Below are 16,281 nucleotides of genomic sequence, written 5' to 3'. Positions count from 1 at the left end.
GGGGGGGTCATGCAGATATAGTGACTGAAAAGCTGAGTAGAATTTATATAGAGTAAGAAATGCACATTCATCTCTTCAAAGTCACTTAGCAGAAAGCTAAAGATCAGATGAAAGGTATAGGACAAGTTCTGCGAAGAGAAGATATCTACTACTTGAGCTACAGCAAAGCATCTGCAGCAGCCCTCCTAGACAGATAACAACTTGCACACTTACCTTTGCTGTGCTGGGACAAATAGTTTTCTACCTCTAGATGCTCTCAGGTATCCAGCTCATACTTGAGTAAAGTAAACCAAGGGAGAGTAGCAGAGGTACTCACCTCCAACAAGCCTTGCCTCCTTTAGAAAGAGTTTTAATGTCTGCTCTCCTCTTGAGTATACACAATAGGGACATGCAAGTAAAAAAAGAAAAAAAACCTCTCCCACCCCTTTTTCTTCCTCCCTCCCCTCTTATTTACTCTCTCCACCCTTCTCTACCACTCCAAGTAGGAGACAGCACTGAACTATAAATATGTTGGGAGCCAACAGCTGAGGCATGAGCGCAGGCAGGCTTGGAAGGAGGAATTTATTGCTTAAAGTACCTCCTTCATTCTATCATCATTGAAACAAATTAACTTTGACATCCAACCAGAGTTTTATGGGTGTGGAATAAAAGCAAAGAGTCCTCATTAACAGAAAGCCAGCAGACAAAAGACAGAAAAAACAACAGGCATCTGTTACATAACTTAATTCCCTCACCTCAACTCATCATGAGGGCAATTAGGAACCATTACCAATAAAACCAAAGGAGTTATTGTACTCTTCCTTTTGATGCCAGTGTGAGCTTTACCTGTTGACAAGCCTCCACTTTTACCCTTGGTGCTAATGAGATTGAAAGAGCTGCGATGAAATGCTCATTAGATTGAGACGTCTTTCTTGGAAATGAAATAACTGAGATAGTCACAGAGTCTGCATCTCCCCTTGAACAGGAGCCAGGTGGGTATTGCAGCCTCTGTGTGATGTGACCAGGATATATCACAGATTGGATTATTAGCTTGCAGCCAGAGGATGTCTCTGAATAGCAGAGGGTGGCCTCTAAAGAGTCCAATATACTCCAGACATGTGGTGTGTAGAATATTCCTGGATGTACAGGGCTGCGCTGTTTTATTATTCCTTGTTTGAATATATTTTACTGGATACAACCCACATGAACAGATCCCATGGGGGCTGAGAAATAAGAGAGTCTGTCTGCGTTTTGTTTTCCCTCTGCTTTCCAAAATCCAATTATCTCTAACCATTATCAGTACACAACCTCTAGGATTGCTGCTATAATCTTGCTTTAAAAGCAGCAATAGTGACCTTTATACATTATAGTACACACCAGTTATCTGCTTCTATGAGATGGCCCAGATGCTGTCACTGTAGGATAAGACTTCTGGTACATTTGTTAACCTGCATTTCACAGGAGATTCTATATTAGACAGAAAGACCAGCAAAGATCAGGCATGATGTCATACTCTACACTAACCCTGGCTGTAGCTGCTGCTGCCGCTGTAATAATTGGCCATTTCCGAAAGACAATCATATACAAACAATATTTGCCACAAATATGATCAATTCCAGATCAGAGCCTCCCAAGACCTGCCAGTAGCCCCTAGTTACCCCCCTCAGACATAAATAAAAAGGCTTTATTAGTATTAATGATCTGTGTCCTACAAATTGTATCTGTAGTTACTATCAGTTTATCTTCTGCCTAAACTACATTTTGCTGGATATTGATTCCCAGCATATTTCTGTTTCAAGAAAAGGTCACTGACAGGTAATCAGGCTAAGCAGTTATGTTACATAACTGAGTAAAAAAAAATCATCAGGAGCATGGTCTAACCATCTGCATGTATTTAGTCATCTGATAGGGAGTAGCACAGGGGTCTGCCAGTTGTTCTTGCCCACTGAATGGCAAAAAGTCCAATTATTTAACAGATTAGGAGTCTGCGTGGCACAGGAGATTCTTGTGAGTGTTCAGATTATAAGCAGTGGTAGACAACCTTGGCACGCCAGCTGTTGTGGAACTACAAGTCCCCTGGGGTATTGCAAGACTCTGACAGCCACAAGCATGACTCCCGGAAGCATGATGGGATTTGTAGTCTCATCACATTTGGAGTTCTGAGGTTGCCTACCCCGTTATAAAGAGAAAAGATGGTAGCATGATGACTGCCTCTGTTATATATGTAGTGACTGCATGACTGCTTTTATTGCTCCTATGCTGATCTAGATTATAAAATGTATGTAAGACCCACACTATTTAATTTTGTTTTAGATAGAGTGGGAAAAGATTAAACCAACAATTTCAAGTAATTTTTTGTCATTTGTGTCCCATTGGGTGATTTTTCTTTACTGTCAAGGAGAAAGAAATGAAAGTAAAGCTCTGCAAAATTAATAGAATTCCCATTTTAGAGAGTTGTCACAGGAAGAGCTGTCCCCATTGGTAGATTTTTCCCCTTATCTCTTTCTGTAAAAAGAGGGCCATCCCTATAATGAGGCAGCCCGGGGCTGTTGCCTCAAGCGGCATCCCGTGCAGGGTGGGTGCCAGACTATTTTGCGCCCTAGGCAAGACCAGCTAGTTGCACTCCCCCCAGCCCCCCTACCGCAGCGCAGCCTCCATTCTCTTGCCGGCTAGCTTCCACAGGCGATAGACGGATGTAAGCATTTAAAGAATGTCACCAGCACACTAATTTCTTTACAGCAAATAAGTGGTCATTTATTGACATATGCTGTATCTCATTTTGCACTTCCAGGACCGCGCAGGAACCCCTGCATCAGGCTCAGAGATAGATGTAAGCAGCTGGGACAATAGCCAGACTGCTATTGGCTATTTTAATTTGAAATAGCCAATAGCAGACTGGCTATTGAAACACCAGCAACTGAGCAGGGGAGCGGACCTGAGAGAAAAAGTTCTCTCTCAGGTCCGGTCTGCCTAGTTTGGTTTGCCTAGTTGCAGCACCGGCCCTGAACCCGTGGCAGCAGGCAGAGCATCGTGGCCACTCTGCTGCACAATGCTTGCAGTGTCCCCGCCACCCCCTTTTTGGCCAGAGCATTCCAAGCTGAGCGGGGAGATGCGCAAGGACCATACTCATCTCTCTGCCCAGCTCTTAAAAACCTGGGGCGCTCTTGCTGTTGTACCGCATCCACCCCCCCCCCCACCATAACACCCCTCTTCCCCGCAACCTCAGGTGGCAAAAAAAGATAGGGATGCCTCTGTCTAAATACATCTAAAAATGTTGGCTTTCCAATCACTTTTTATCTTCAGGACAAATAGAGGGGTGAATCTAACCAGCAGGGCATATGGGTAGCAATATAAACTTGACAAAGGGTTCAACCAAGGGGCGTCCCGAGGCTGGGTGACACCCAGAGCGAAGACCGGGTGACACCCCGCGTGACGTTGCAGCGCGTGTGTGCTATGACGTCATCACACACGTGCGGTCGTCTTATTGACGCCTGCTTGCGGCCATCTTGGTGATGGACGTCGGCAGACAGAGGAGGGGATGTTCACCCGGCAGGATGAGGTATGCCGCCGGGTCCCCTCCTCTCTCCTGACACTGTCGGGCTCTCGGTCTGTGACCGAGTGCCCGACTTTTCATAGGGGGTGACACCAAAATGACTGTCAGTCATTTTGGTGTCACCCCTCCAATGGTGGCACCCGGGTGCAGGCCGCACCCCCCTTGTGACGCCCCTGGTTCAACCCTTCCCTATTCTATCCAAAACAAAAAATTGCCTTTACATACATTTGAGTCAATGATCCATCTCCCTGAAATGTGGGCTACAAGTCACATCTCAGAGTGTCTGGCTAGTTTAAACTTTCTGAATGTGGCCACAGCATGTGTGTCAAGAAAAAAAAAAAAGATTGATATCTTTGGGCTTGTGTCAATTGGCAGATGCATCCCGCTTTCAGGTACATTCAGCTTGCATCTGAGATCAATTTGAGATGATTCTAAGATCATTCAGAGATCAATGACAGTTGCAGCTTCTTGTAATCGGCACAAATCTGCTTCAAACTGCTTTTGCATTTCCTTTAAATTGTGTGGTGAGAGAAGCTGTTCTGATGCAAACAAAAGCTTCTGTACAGAGGTCCTTTAGATGTTACAGCCTGAAACATTTAACCACTTGCCGTCTGCCTGTTGTGTATAAGCAGACAGACGGCTCGCTCTTGAGTATGGGTCATTGTACTTGTCGGTGATTTTTCTTCTCTGCTTGCGTGGGCGCTCCATAGCGCGCATGAGCAGTTCACTGTGAAAACACTGTCCATTGGACAGTGAAGTTCCTGAAACAAGGTAAAGAGCCAATTTCATGTGACCAATCACAGCTGTCACAAAATGTAAACAATGGCTATGGTTTGCAGCTCTCTCTCACTTTCATGTATATTCAAGTAAGAGAGAGAGAGATCTTAAAATCGACTGCACCCTCCCTGTTCACCAGCATACCTGTAACTCCCTCTCTCACTAAGCCTCGACTCAAGCCTCTAATAGACCTCTGATGTCTCCATGAAGAGGACCTGTCACATCCGCTTTGCTAATTGAAAGGGGGCTATGTGATAGCAATAAAGTGTAAAAAAAAATATTAAAGTCACATATTTAAAAAAAAATTACAAATCCCCCAAAATGTAAAGTCCACACCCCAACATACATACATACAGATGCAAACAGGCATCAGCTGCGCTTATGTGCGAAAACATCGTCTGCACCACACATGTTACATATCATCATGAATAATAGAGTGAGAGCAATAATGCTAGGGCCATCAATCACTGTTAGTACTAAATTGATGAGTGGTAAAAGCTTGTAAAGCATTGCCTATAGGACATTTGGGGTATTGTCGTTTTTACCATTTCTTGGCCACACACAGTTCTAAGGCTTGATGGTTTGGGTATTTTTTTTACCAAAGAAATGTAGTAGAATACATTTTGGTCTAAATGTATGAAGAAAAAAATATTTATTTTCAGTGTTTCATTAACATAGGTTAAACAGGTTTTTGGTACAGCGTTGCATGACTGAAAGTACCTCAGCGCTGAATATTGAAAAAAGGCCTTGTAAGGTAGAGGGTTCAACAGCCCGGTCTTCATGGGGTTAAGGTGGAGCCCTTTATAATTAGTGATAGACTCTGCTGCAGATCATATGGTCCTAAAAAAATAAACGCAACCCACATCTATGAAATGAAACCTGTCAAAGGAAAAATACATTATGAAGGCTGCAACTGCTAAAAATGCTTGGTGCCTGGCTGTCTTACTGGCACTCTAGTTTCAATTCATCATTTAGTTGCTGATCAGGAATACGTATACAGATCAGGAATTCTAACTTTGCTCTCACTTTCCAGTTCTGCATACTTAATCTGGGTGTGTAACCCAAAACCATTTGAAGATATTTGATTACGCAAGCATTTACAAAAGGGGAAAAGCCATGGCAATGTATAAGTTTCTCTTGCGACAGGTTCTCTTTAAAGTAAAACAACTATTTTTACACATGTAAAAATACTTTACCCGAAAAGGTAAAGATAAAAAGCAGCCTTTGCAGCAATACTTATTTTCAATGCAGAACTGCCCCCTGTAATAATTCCTTGCTGCTATTAGAGGTCACCAGTCTTCCAGGGTGAATGATGTTCAGTATTATTCATTTCATTTCCTGTGAGCTCAGGCTGTCATGGACACACCCCCTGGAGGTACCTCAGCATGCCAGCCTGGGCTCACAATACTAATGTACTGAATAGCTCTGCCGCATCATTAAGTGAGCACTGTTCAATGCAGAAGAAAGAACCCATGATATTACCACAGCAGGCAGAAGACCCCTTTTTATTTTTATTATAAAATATTATTGTATAAGTGGTTGGTACTTACAGTGTCATGGCTGCATACCTCTTTCCATTCACTCATGTTATCTGAGGGGTCAGGGGGAGCCTGTGGATCAATGTTTGATAGAATTCTTTGAGTGTGATCATATGAGCTGCTAATGCATACTGTATGTTGTCTCTAAATAATGTTTTTTCATGTGAGGATAGTATGAGCAATGTGATTGTAGGCAATGTCAAATGTATATGATGTTTGATTAATGGGACAAGTGTATGAGAAAGGTGCATGTTATACATGTAAAATTAATGTGAGATGTGATGAAAGTATATGTGAGTGAGAATGATGGATGATCGGAGTAATGAATGGGCTGAGGAGGAGGCAGATAGTGTGTTGTCATTATCACCTCACTCTGTTAGCTGGAAATAGTGGGTGTGATTTATTAAAGTTGTAAGCTCTGTCACTGTGTCATTGGTCCCAGGTGATGCTGCAGGGGTACCTTACTCTGATTTAGCAAACCCAGTGCTTGCATGCATTTCCAGCTTGAACATAGGAGAGCAGATACACAGAGATTTTAAAACTGATTAAATTATTCAAAAAATGAGGTACTTTTTCTCTAATTATTCTATAAAATGTACCATTATAATAAGTTAAATTATAATTGACACAATGCAAATAAAAAATAAAATGTTTTTTTTTTTTCCGTTTAAACCTGCTTTATCACTTTTTTTATTGAACAATTTACATCAATTTTTAAAGTAGATTATCATGCTCAGAAAATTTCTCTATGTCACAAAATGTATCTATGATCAAAATATTTAATAATGTAATACAAATTTGTTACCTTATTCGCACAGTCAATTAATGAACTAGTATTTTAAAATGAGCACTATGTAATTGTCATATTGTGATAATCTCTTTGCACATACGTGTTTGAGTTTTAACACCCACAGGATCTGACAGCTAATATGAAACTTTTAAAAATAACACAGATAATGCCATGTAATACACATACCCATGTGTCTATGTGGTAGAAGCTTGTCACTGCCCTTACTGGCAGCTCTGACATTGATCAAATGTAAAGCAGAATACCAGGCGGAAATCATAATCTCAGGATCTCAAATATATGCCAGATATATACACCCTTCCCCCACTGAAATCATATAATTGGTGATCACCTAACTGATGGGTCATTTCTGTGCATTTCCTATTGTATTCAAGTTCCCAGTGTTAAGCTGGCCATACACCTTTACAATTATCTGCAGATTTTCTGTGGTCAGATGGAAAAGGTGCAACAGATTTCTCCATCTACACTTAACTGTGTGGATGGAGTAATCTCCACCTGGGCCAATCTGTTGCACTTTTTCCATCTGGCCACAGAAAATCTGCAGATAAATTGTAAGATGTATGGGCACCTTTAGACTGTTGCAATGCAATATAATCCTAATTGCTACAGAGTGTCAAAATAGCTGATTTGGAAAAATTCTCCAATTCAGCTCACTTTCCAGTTCAGCTACCGGTATGTTTCCTTCTCCTGCCTTCTCCAAACTCTTCACCCTTTTGTGAATAACCCTGTAAGTGCATATGGCTTAAGCCACTATCAATCGTTGTATGACTATTCTCACATCTTCCCCACTTCCCATTCCAAAGCTCATTCTTCCCCTTATCTGACTTTTTACTTTTATTACCATGTGTATGTGTGTATTTTTTTTCCTTCTGTGATTGATTTTCTTAACCCTGAACACACCCCAAAAAGAGAAATTGGTAATACACTGTAATGTCACTGAATTCAGCCCACTTATCCTTTCTTGCTATTTGATATTTTGCAAATGTTAAGAACAAAGTCACATAAAATTCTTGTGTCATGAATAAATACTTTAATGTGATTTGTATGCTTCGGGATTCCGCCCACCCCTTCCTGGTAAGATCACCAGAGCCTAGCTGGCTGACAGCGACTCCTGTGTGAATGAAGCCAACAAACAGCGATTGCATGTTTCACTTCATTACTACATTGTAATCAAACTACATGGTATTTTCATGTAGTTCTTATGTGCAGATCAGTTGCTTGTCCTTATATCTGCACATAACATTTTTTTTTTTAAGTTCTTTTTTTTTAATCCATTATGAACCATAAGGTAACTTTAATTATCTCCTTCCTTTCATCCTTTTTTTGTGCCAATTTTGTACTTTTTAAAATGTATATGTGTAAACTGTTTCATTCTTTTTCCAAAAACAAAAATGCACTCTAAAAAAAATGATATTGTAAATGACTGACATTGTTCATACCACACGCATACTCATTTTATAAATGGAGCAAATCACATTTTTTATCTACAAAAATACAAATTTTTAAAAAATGTATACAGGTCAGTCTGGAAATAGCATTTTTTTTTTTACATTTTCTTTTGCCTTTAAATTATATAGACAGTTAAATCGTTTTGGAAAACAATTAAACCAAAAGTAAGCCTAATATGTTTTTCTTTTGGTATCATTAAATTGCAGGTATGGATAATGTCTAAAAGTAATAATTGCTCTGGTCTAGTGGGAGTATACAGGTGAAGGAACGTAAATGGTTATTGAAACTTTTTTTTACTTTGTTACTTAAATGTTAAATATGCACTGATACTCGCTGGACCTACTGCCTGATTCACTAAGGGGTCTATTCACGAAGTTGCCGAAGGATCTGGCCGTAGCTTTGGCCGATTCTTTGATTCTAAAAGTTCCTCTTGGCATGACACTAGTGTTAAGGACTCGGACATCAAGAATCCGACATATATCTGTCCCTGGGCCAAATTCAGTACAAAGTGTGCACACTATCAGTGAAGAAATAAAACACGCTGACACCAAAAGTCAGAGTAAAAATACTTCTGCTTTCCGCTTAACATAGTTTTTATATAGGCAGCTGAACGTGTATATTTAAACGTAGCATTGCAAAAAGCATTCTAGCTTATAATTGGACTGATTTATTAAAGCGTAAACTCCTTCCAGGATGCTGACGTCTCGTCTTGGGTGTTGTCTCTCCTGGAGGCTCCATCTTGGTTTCTATTTCTACTGCGTACTTCTCATAGGAGGGGGGTTTTATCATAGTCACTTAACCACATCCATTACACTAGTGTCCTTAGATGGTGCTGAAAAGTATAGGAAATCTAGGTGCTGTGTGGAACTTTTATAAGTGAAGCCCTAAGGGTGAGGTGGAAATGCATTAATCTAACCATCCAATCATACAGTATGCAGGAAAATCGGAAGTAATGTGGAAGTAAAGTCTCTTTTCTTTCTACTCATAAAGGGGCATTTATTGCTCCCACTTATGCAAAGGCACTTTTTTCTTCCAGCACAAGGGCATTGTTGAACTGGCCCCATTTTTAAAACATGTGGGGACCCTGATTTAAAGGAATGACAAACAAAGGCTGATTGATAAAAAACAAAGAAAATAATATTGTTGCGCTTAGGAGTCATTAAAGTTTCACTTGTTAATTTTTTTAAAGAAAGGAAGAGAAGAAAAGGAAGGATATACATTGCCAGTTTCCATCTACCTTTATTTATTTTAATTTTTTTGCATGAAATACAGGAGAGAGCCAAACTCCCTCTCGTGGGAAAAACAACATGATTTTGTTCTCTGCATCAAGTACTATATTCAAATCTTTGTGTGCCTGTTACAGAATGTGACCTTGTGGACACAATTGCTTGTCACTATAAATCATAAATTAAAGAAAGTGAAATATGATAACACTATGATGTGCGGTATGTAATGACCCTACAAAACAAGAAATAATTGCTATTACTGAGTGATGTTAAAAACTCAATTTACCATATACAGAAAGTCATCGATAAACATCCACATTTTTCATACCTTGAAGGAATGTGAGATAATATTGCATTGCATTTGCTTTATAGCTGAAATGTTTAAAGAGACATTCCAAGCTGGAGGAAGCTGGCACGAAGCATGCTACAGTGTAATTTCATGAAGCTGCTGAACAGAAAAGCAGCTCTGTATATGAGAATATAATCTGCACATATTTTTTTTTTAACACTACTCAATTAAATACAACTTTATTTAGAATACAGAGGGATGATTTACAAAAAAAAAAAAAAGTAAAAAAATCCCCCAAAAAACAAGGAAGCAGGCTCAGGAACTTAGAACCCTCAATTTTTGTTAAGTAATCTACATTTGAATTGATTTCCTCCCAAGATGTTTTTTATGTGTCATAAGCACCTCTTCCTCACCACTGAATGGTTAGGGGCTCAGATGTCAGTGAAGCTTGGACTTCCAAATATCTGCAAGTTTAAGACTTCTTGCTGAAGCCAGGAAATCAGCCAGTCTCCTGTTCTGACTCTGGAGACTGTTTATGTTGGTGTGTGAATGCTAGAGCCACCACTTAGCATTCAGATTAAATGTTATCCAACCTAGGGCAAGAAAAAACATCTCATGTAGGGAAATCTTAACTCTGTGCATTAAGATGGAAATGGAAAAAGACAACCATGACTGATACTTTCAACTACATGGTGCATATATGTGGGTCCTGGCTTTATTTTCAAATATGTGACTCTTTGTAAGTAGGAAATGTGGTTTAGCCCTTAATGTTGACTAATCCCAATTAAACTATGGGGTCTATTCACTAAGCTGCCGAGGGCAGCAGAGTGAATGACCGATCTGAAGTGAAGTGCTGGTACTTCAGGCTGGTACGGCTGATTTCAGCCGTACATCGGCTGAAATCAGCCATTGTCAATTATCCAATGAATTGGAAGGAAAATTCCTATTTTACCTTTATTTTCGAGCACATTATTTGGGTATTTGAGGTGAATACATGTTTCTGTGCTAAAGGAGCTTTCTTTTCTCCTTTAGTAAATCAACACCACTGAATCTGTGCAGTTTGCTATGTATGTTTCACTTCCTGGCATGAGATTTAAATGTTTGCACACGTCTTTGTGAAGGCAGCATATTTATTTTATTTTCTTACTTTTACTTTTTCTACAGATTCTCTACATTGTTTATAGCAAAAAAACAGTCTGAAGTGGACTCCTCAGGTTAACCTATTTTAGTGGCATTTGATTCAGCAAAGCTTGGCAAAGTGTTGTCTAATGTGAGATCAGGTATTGCTTTCAAAGCAGTACTGACAATGCTAAACACAATTCTACCTCCCAGTGTGAGATCATCAGCCTCTCCAAATTTACATTTTATTTATCTTTCCCCAGAAATGTGTCTATACCAGTGTTTGACATTGGGTGTGCCAAAAACCGATATCCTTAAACCACAGCACTTTTTTCTTGGAATTGCTAAGGTTGCTGTACTCCAGCAACAGTTCTGTCATGGTAGATCTTGCACATATCCAATATAATATATTAGTGTCACACAACCCTAAGGCGTCTTCACCTGTGCTGTACAATAAAATTGCTGTTTTCTGCTCTTCTAGGTCTTTATATATACTAGTTGTATGTCTGTAATTTCTGTTCTCATACCCACCAGTTACCACTGAGATTTCCAGAAATATCACAGAAGTTGTTACATAACATATTCTGTATGTAAACATTCTTTCTAATAAAACGTTTAATCATTTTGGGTTACACACAATCTGGTACTTTGTTGTGTTTAGTCACTTTTGTGACATCATATAGCTCTATAATGCTTATGCCATCTTCTAATAACATGTAGTGCTAGGCTTTGACACCTTAGGTTGCAGGGCATCCTACACAACGATGTACTTTGGTGCTCCTCACCCCTACACACCCCTACACTTCCAAGGGTACACCACTGACATGCCATGCCACCATAGCATAATAAGATAACAGAATTAGAACAATGTTAAAATGACTACTTACCCACAAGCAAGTGCATGAGGAGATGCACAGGGGTTGATTTACTAAAGGAATTTCCCTTAGTTTAGTTAATGTGGCAAAAAATCACTTTGCAAAGCATACCCAATCACAAGCAAGGAAAACAAAAAAAAACAGTATTTGTGCTTGCACATGATTGAATGATGGAAGTCAGCAGAACATCACCTCATTCATTAAGCTTAGAGGAAATTCCCTTGCACAGAGCAAATTCCTTTGCAAAGTGAACAGTCTATTTGCCTTTAGTAAATCAACCCGATAGACTCTCAGCACTTGCATACAGTACTCTGTAATAAGGAAGTTCAAAGGGAAATGGTCTGCTTTAACCCACACTAGCCATTGGGGTTTTACCTTTGATCAATTTAGAGCTGTCAGAACAATGAAAACTGATGAACCCAAGGAAATAAATGTAGATGATACATTAAAAAAAACAGTCTATATCCGCTGTAAACTAAACATAACACTGGTCAGGAAGGGTCAAGAATAAGGATGGCCTCAGAATAGGGAAACAAAAGGACAAAGCCAATCATAACAACTTACATATTTATATCCTGAGAGATTCCCTTTAATGTCTAAGCATCTCTATCACTAGTAATTCTGTCTTGACCAGAGGCAAAATAATTTCTTCATCTCTTATCAGGGTTGACTCTAAACACTCATCTTAAGCTAACCATACACCCCAGGTGTACCTTCAGTGGGCTGAACAAGAGAAATCAGTCAATTCCCCCATCCTTGCTAAAGGTCTGCTAGAATAAACGAACAGTGACTCCAGCCCATTGTCTGTAGTCATTATTCAGCCAACAATTTTCCATCCGGCTCTTTTGACAGCAGTCAATTGAGAAATCAACTTTTCTCAAACCGGGTGGTGACAGTAAGGCCACCCATGGATCGAATTTTGGTTGATTCAGTAGGAAAAGGATAACATTTTTATCTGCGTATGGCCAACTTAAGTAAGAGAAATCACATTGAGAAGACGATAATATAACATTGTCAACCTTTTGCTTTTTATACACTTTTTTCATGTAACTGTGTAGAATGCTTTGTATCCGAATATTTAATTGGACCATGCATTACTATAACATATATCAGAAATCCTTAGCCATTTTACCATTCTGGTCCCTTTAGTATTGTGGCATTTTTTTCTAGATCCCAAATGTTAGTCTACAAAACAGAATCTTTAAATATAATTCAGTATCATGAATGGCATAGCTGAGCTTCACCTAATTTAGCAATTTAAGGGAAAGTTCCCTCGCAAAGTGAACAGCCTATTTACCTTTAGTAAATCAACTGCTGTGAATCACTAGCCCCAAACAATTATACAGGCTGGAAGTTCTGGTTTCCAATGGCCACATATTTGTCTCAGGTCTGTCAATCTTTAAGTCACAAGTAGCAAAGTCAGAGGATCAATATGATAGCCAGACAGCATTTTGAGAATGAGGGCAGCAATGGCGGCAGAGGTATTTCACTTATGATTGTCGATTTATCTTGTCATTTGAGTGTCCTGCAAGATGCTGCTTGTGGGAGGACTCATGTCATTCTTTGTGCAAGGACTACATTTCATATATCCAGTTATTGTGCATTTACCAGTTATTGTACTGTCCTTGGCAATGCATAGGATAAATTCTTTGGTATTTGGAAAATTCCCTTTTCGAATGTTCCTTTTTAAGATAATGGTTGGGTACAAGTCAGTGAAATGATACTAGGGATTGGGAAAGCTAGTGATTTGTGCAGCTGCTAACATGTTTGTTAGCTGGTAAAATATATTTATCTGGATAATTAGATGGATTTGCACTCAGTATAATAAAAGACGTCATTTAATAATACACTACAGCTAGTGCTCCAACAGTAAGCAAGTGCAATTATGAAATGATGATGATATGATTAGTGGGTTCTTGTCAAAAAAGGTGATGGATCTAGTGATTGCCGGTTATTCAAATATTTTGATTAACACATGTAGTGGCTACAATTTTTCCCCCTTTGAATAAATCAAATTAATCACAGTGGACTACAAGTGAACCTGTAACGACAAAAATATGGGGAATGCCATATTAACATTCTCACATTAATTGTTCACTGACCCAGCACAAGTATGCAATTCAGGAATGTTGAAAAATGTCCTAATGTGTATACTCTGTAATTCAATGTATTAAAGCAAGAGGTTCAGCAATAGCAGCCAGGCAATTAGCATTTTTCAGAAGGGAAACTCTGCTTTTTTCTCATGTCCAGTTTGTTTTAAAGCTCATCTCCAGGATAATACTAACCTTTCTCCCACCCCCTCTAACTGATCACTGAAATTATGCCTAAATGCCCTTTTAATTTTCAAAAGGCACAGTTAATGGATACTCAGGTCCCGAGTCTACCCTCTTCCTTTGTTTACTTTCTGTGGGGTCTTCTTTGAGTGTCCACGTCACTGTGTGCATGACCTGGACACTTTGTATTGGCTGTTAAGCGTCAGGGACCTCTCAGGATCCAGAAGAGATGTGATGTCATCACAAGGGGACAGTGGGGCATTGGCCAGCAACATACCATCTGCAGCCTTGAACTGACGATCCCCTGCACCCAGAAACAACAGGGGACCTGGAGTGAAGACTTAGGTGAGTATAAGTTGCTTCACAAAGTAAGGAAAAATAAAAACCCCACAGGATGGTTTGGTGGGTAGTGAGAGAATGGGATGGGGGTCATATTTTGCCTGGAGTGCAGCTTTAAGTAAATTATGATTTATGTGTCTGTGTTACTGTGGTAGGGAAATAAGGTTGTAAGCTCCTTCAAATGCAGGTTATGTTGTAAATAATGCTGCAGAATTGTTTGTTGCTATATGAATGAATACAATATATGACAAAAGTTTTTTTGTTCTGTAGTCAACAAAATGATAAAGCGATTGAAAAGGAGAGTGTGGAAACAAAGAATGGGGAGTGGGTGGCAAAAATCAAGGTTTGCAAACATCTGCCAGTGATTCCTAGAATGTTTGGGGCTCTTCTTCTTCTTACACATCATTATGTATTGCATCTATAAATATATTACACAGCGCTTTACATTTTCACCAGTCGTGGCAGTTCCTGGGGAGCTTACATAAATACTTTCTAGAACAAATATAGGTACGTGCCAACTATCCTATCAGTATGTGCTTGAAATGGGGGTGGAAGCTGGAGCACCTGGAAGAAACTCATACAAACACAGGTGCAGTGTACAAACCTCAGACATGGATCTGGCAAGATTTGAACCCAATTCCTCAGTACATCACAGCATGAGTATTGAGAATGGTACCTTCCTACTGTTCCAACCTTTTGTTCCAAACAATTTATCGAATAACATAGATTTTTCACCAAGGTGTAAGATTATTTTCATGGGAAAGTCTGCATAGTTTTGAAACTTCTTAAACTTGAATTCTAGCTGTAACGTCTGGTGTTTAGCTTTGGATTAAGTGGGGAAGGGTTAGTGCCTCTATCAGGGTTTTATTGCTTTCTACGTCCCCATCTGGAAGATATCTGTTATTTTCCTGTCCAAGAGACATGGGAGGAAGTAAATGACAATCTTCAAACCACAAGCAAAGATCCCACCTTTGGCAGCTGGCAAGGGAACCAATGTTCCTATCAGAATATCCCCCACACCTCCCAATCCAGTGACAACAGAAACATTCTAGTTTCCCCTCACATTCTGTGAGAGTGTTTCTCTCCAACTCAAACACGGACGGCAACAAAAACCTGACAGAGCTTGTACCCTATCCTTACTGTATCTAAAAAAAAAGGTTGGTTGTAATTCTGCTTTATTGTTTTTATATTTGGTAACTCATTTGAGTCCTGTGTGGTTACTAATTATCACAATGTACAGCCAAATATACATTGCATTAACCAGACATTAAGTGATACAGGGTTACTCTTAAAAATCAGACCATACTATTAAATCTAGTTTAAGACTCTACTATACATTTTCTACACAGGCAATATTCATGAAAATCTCAACCAATTCCTTGTAACCCAGCAGAGATCTCTAAGATGACAGTCGCTTGTGCCATGCATGTCTCCCTACCAGGACAGCCTCTTGCTACATATAGCTGTCTCTTTTAAAATTGTATATTTCAGGTAACATTTTTCTTGTTTTATGTCACTTAACATAAGAGCTGTGGCAACAGCAATATTTACAGTGTTGTGGGTAAAATCTGTGTGGGATGTGTCAGCTTGTAGGTACAAGTGGGTTACAGGTGGTAGGTTACAGGTATAGGCTGGTTGATGTTCTACAGAACTATTATACTCTGCATTAATATTTTAGCTGCTGCATTGAATTGTGGATGCAGGGAAACAGACAAATGGCAATTATGTAACTGGTTTCAACACAAGGAGAAATACAGTGTGTTCTCTCTATGCCATGGAAAAAGCAAACACATGTGAGAATGAGAGAGTAATATGTTCTAACTTCTACATGAACAATAAAACGTTTTCTCAGAGTCTTAGGAAGGAGGGGGTGGAACCAATTCATTTTAATGCTACAATAGCTTACCTATCAATCTGATGAATGTCTATATCATATACTGTCAACACCAACTTGTGACATTGCCAATTAGGCTTGGGAAAGACTCCACATTCCCATAGCAACCAGTAAGAAATAATTCCAACCGATTGTTATATTCATCCGAGTTAAACATCATTT

Source organism: Nanorana parkeri, unplaced genomic scaffold, assembly GCF_000935625.1.
Source record: "Nanorana parkeri isolate BGI_ZX_2015 unplaced genomic scaffold, ASM93562v1 scaffold152, whole genome shotgun sequence".
NCBI lineage: Eukaryota > Metazoa > Chordata > Amphibia > Anura > Dicroglossidae > Nanorana > Nanorana parkeri.
This window is presented reverse-complemented; position numbering follows the sequence as displayed.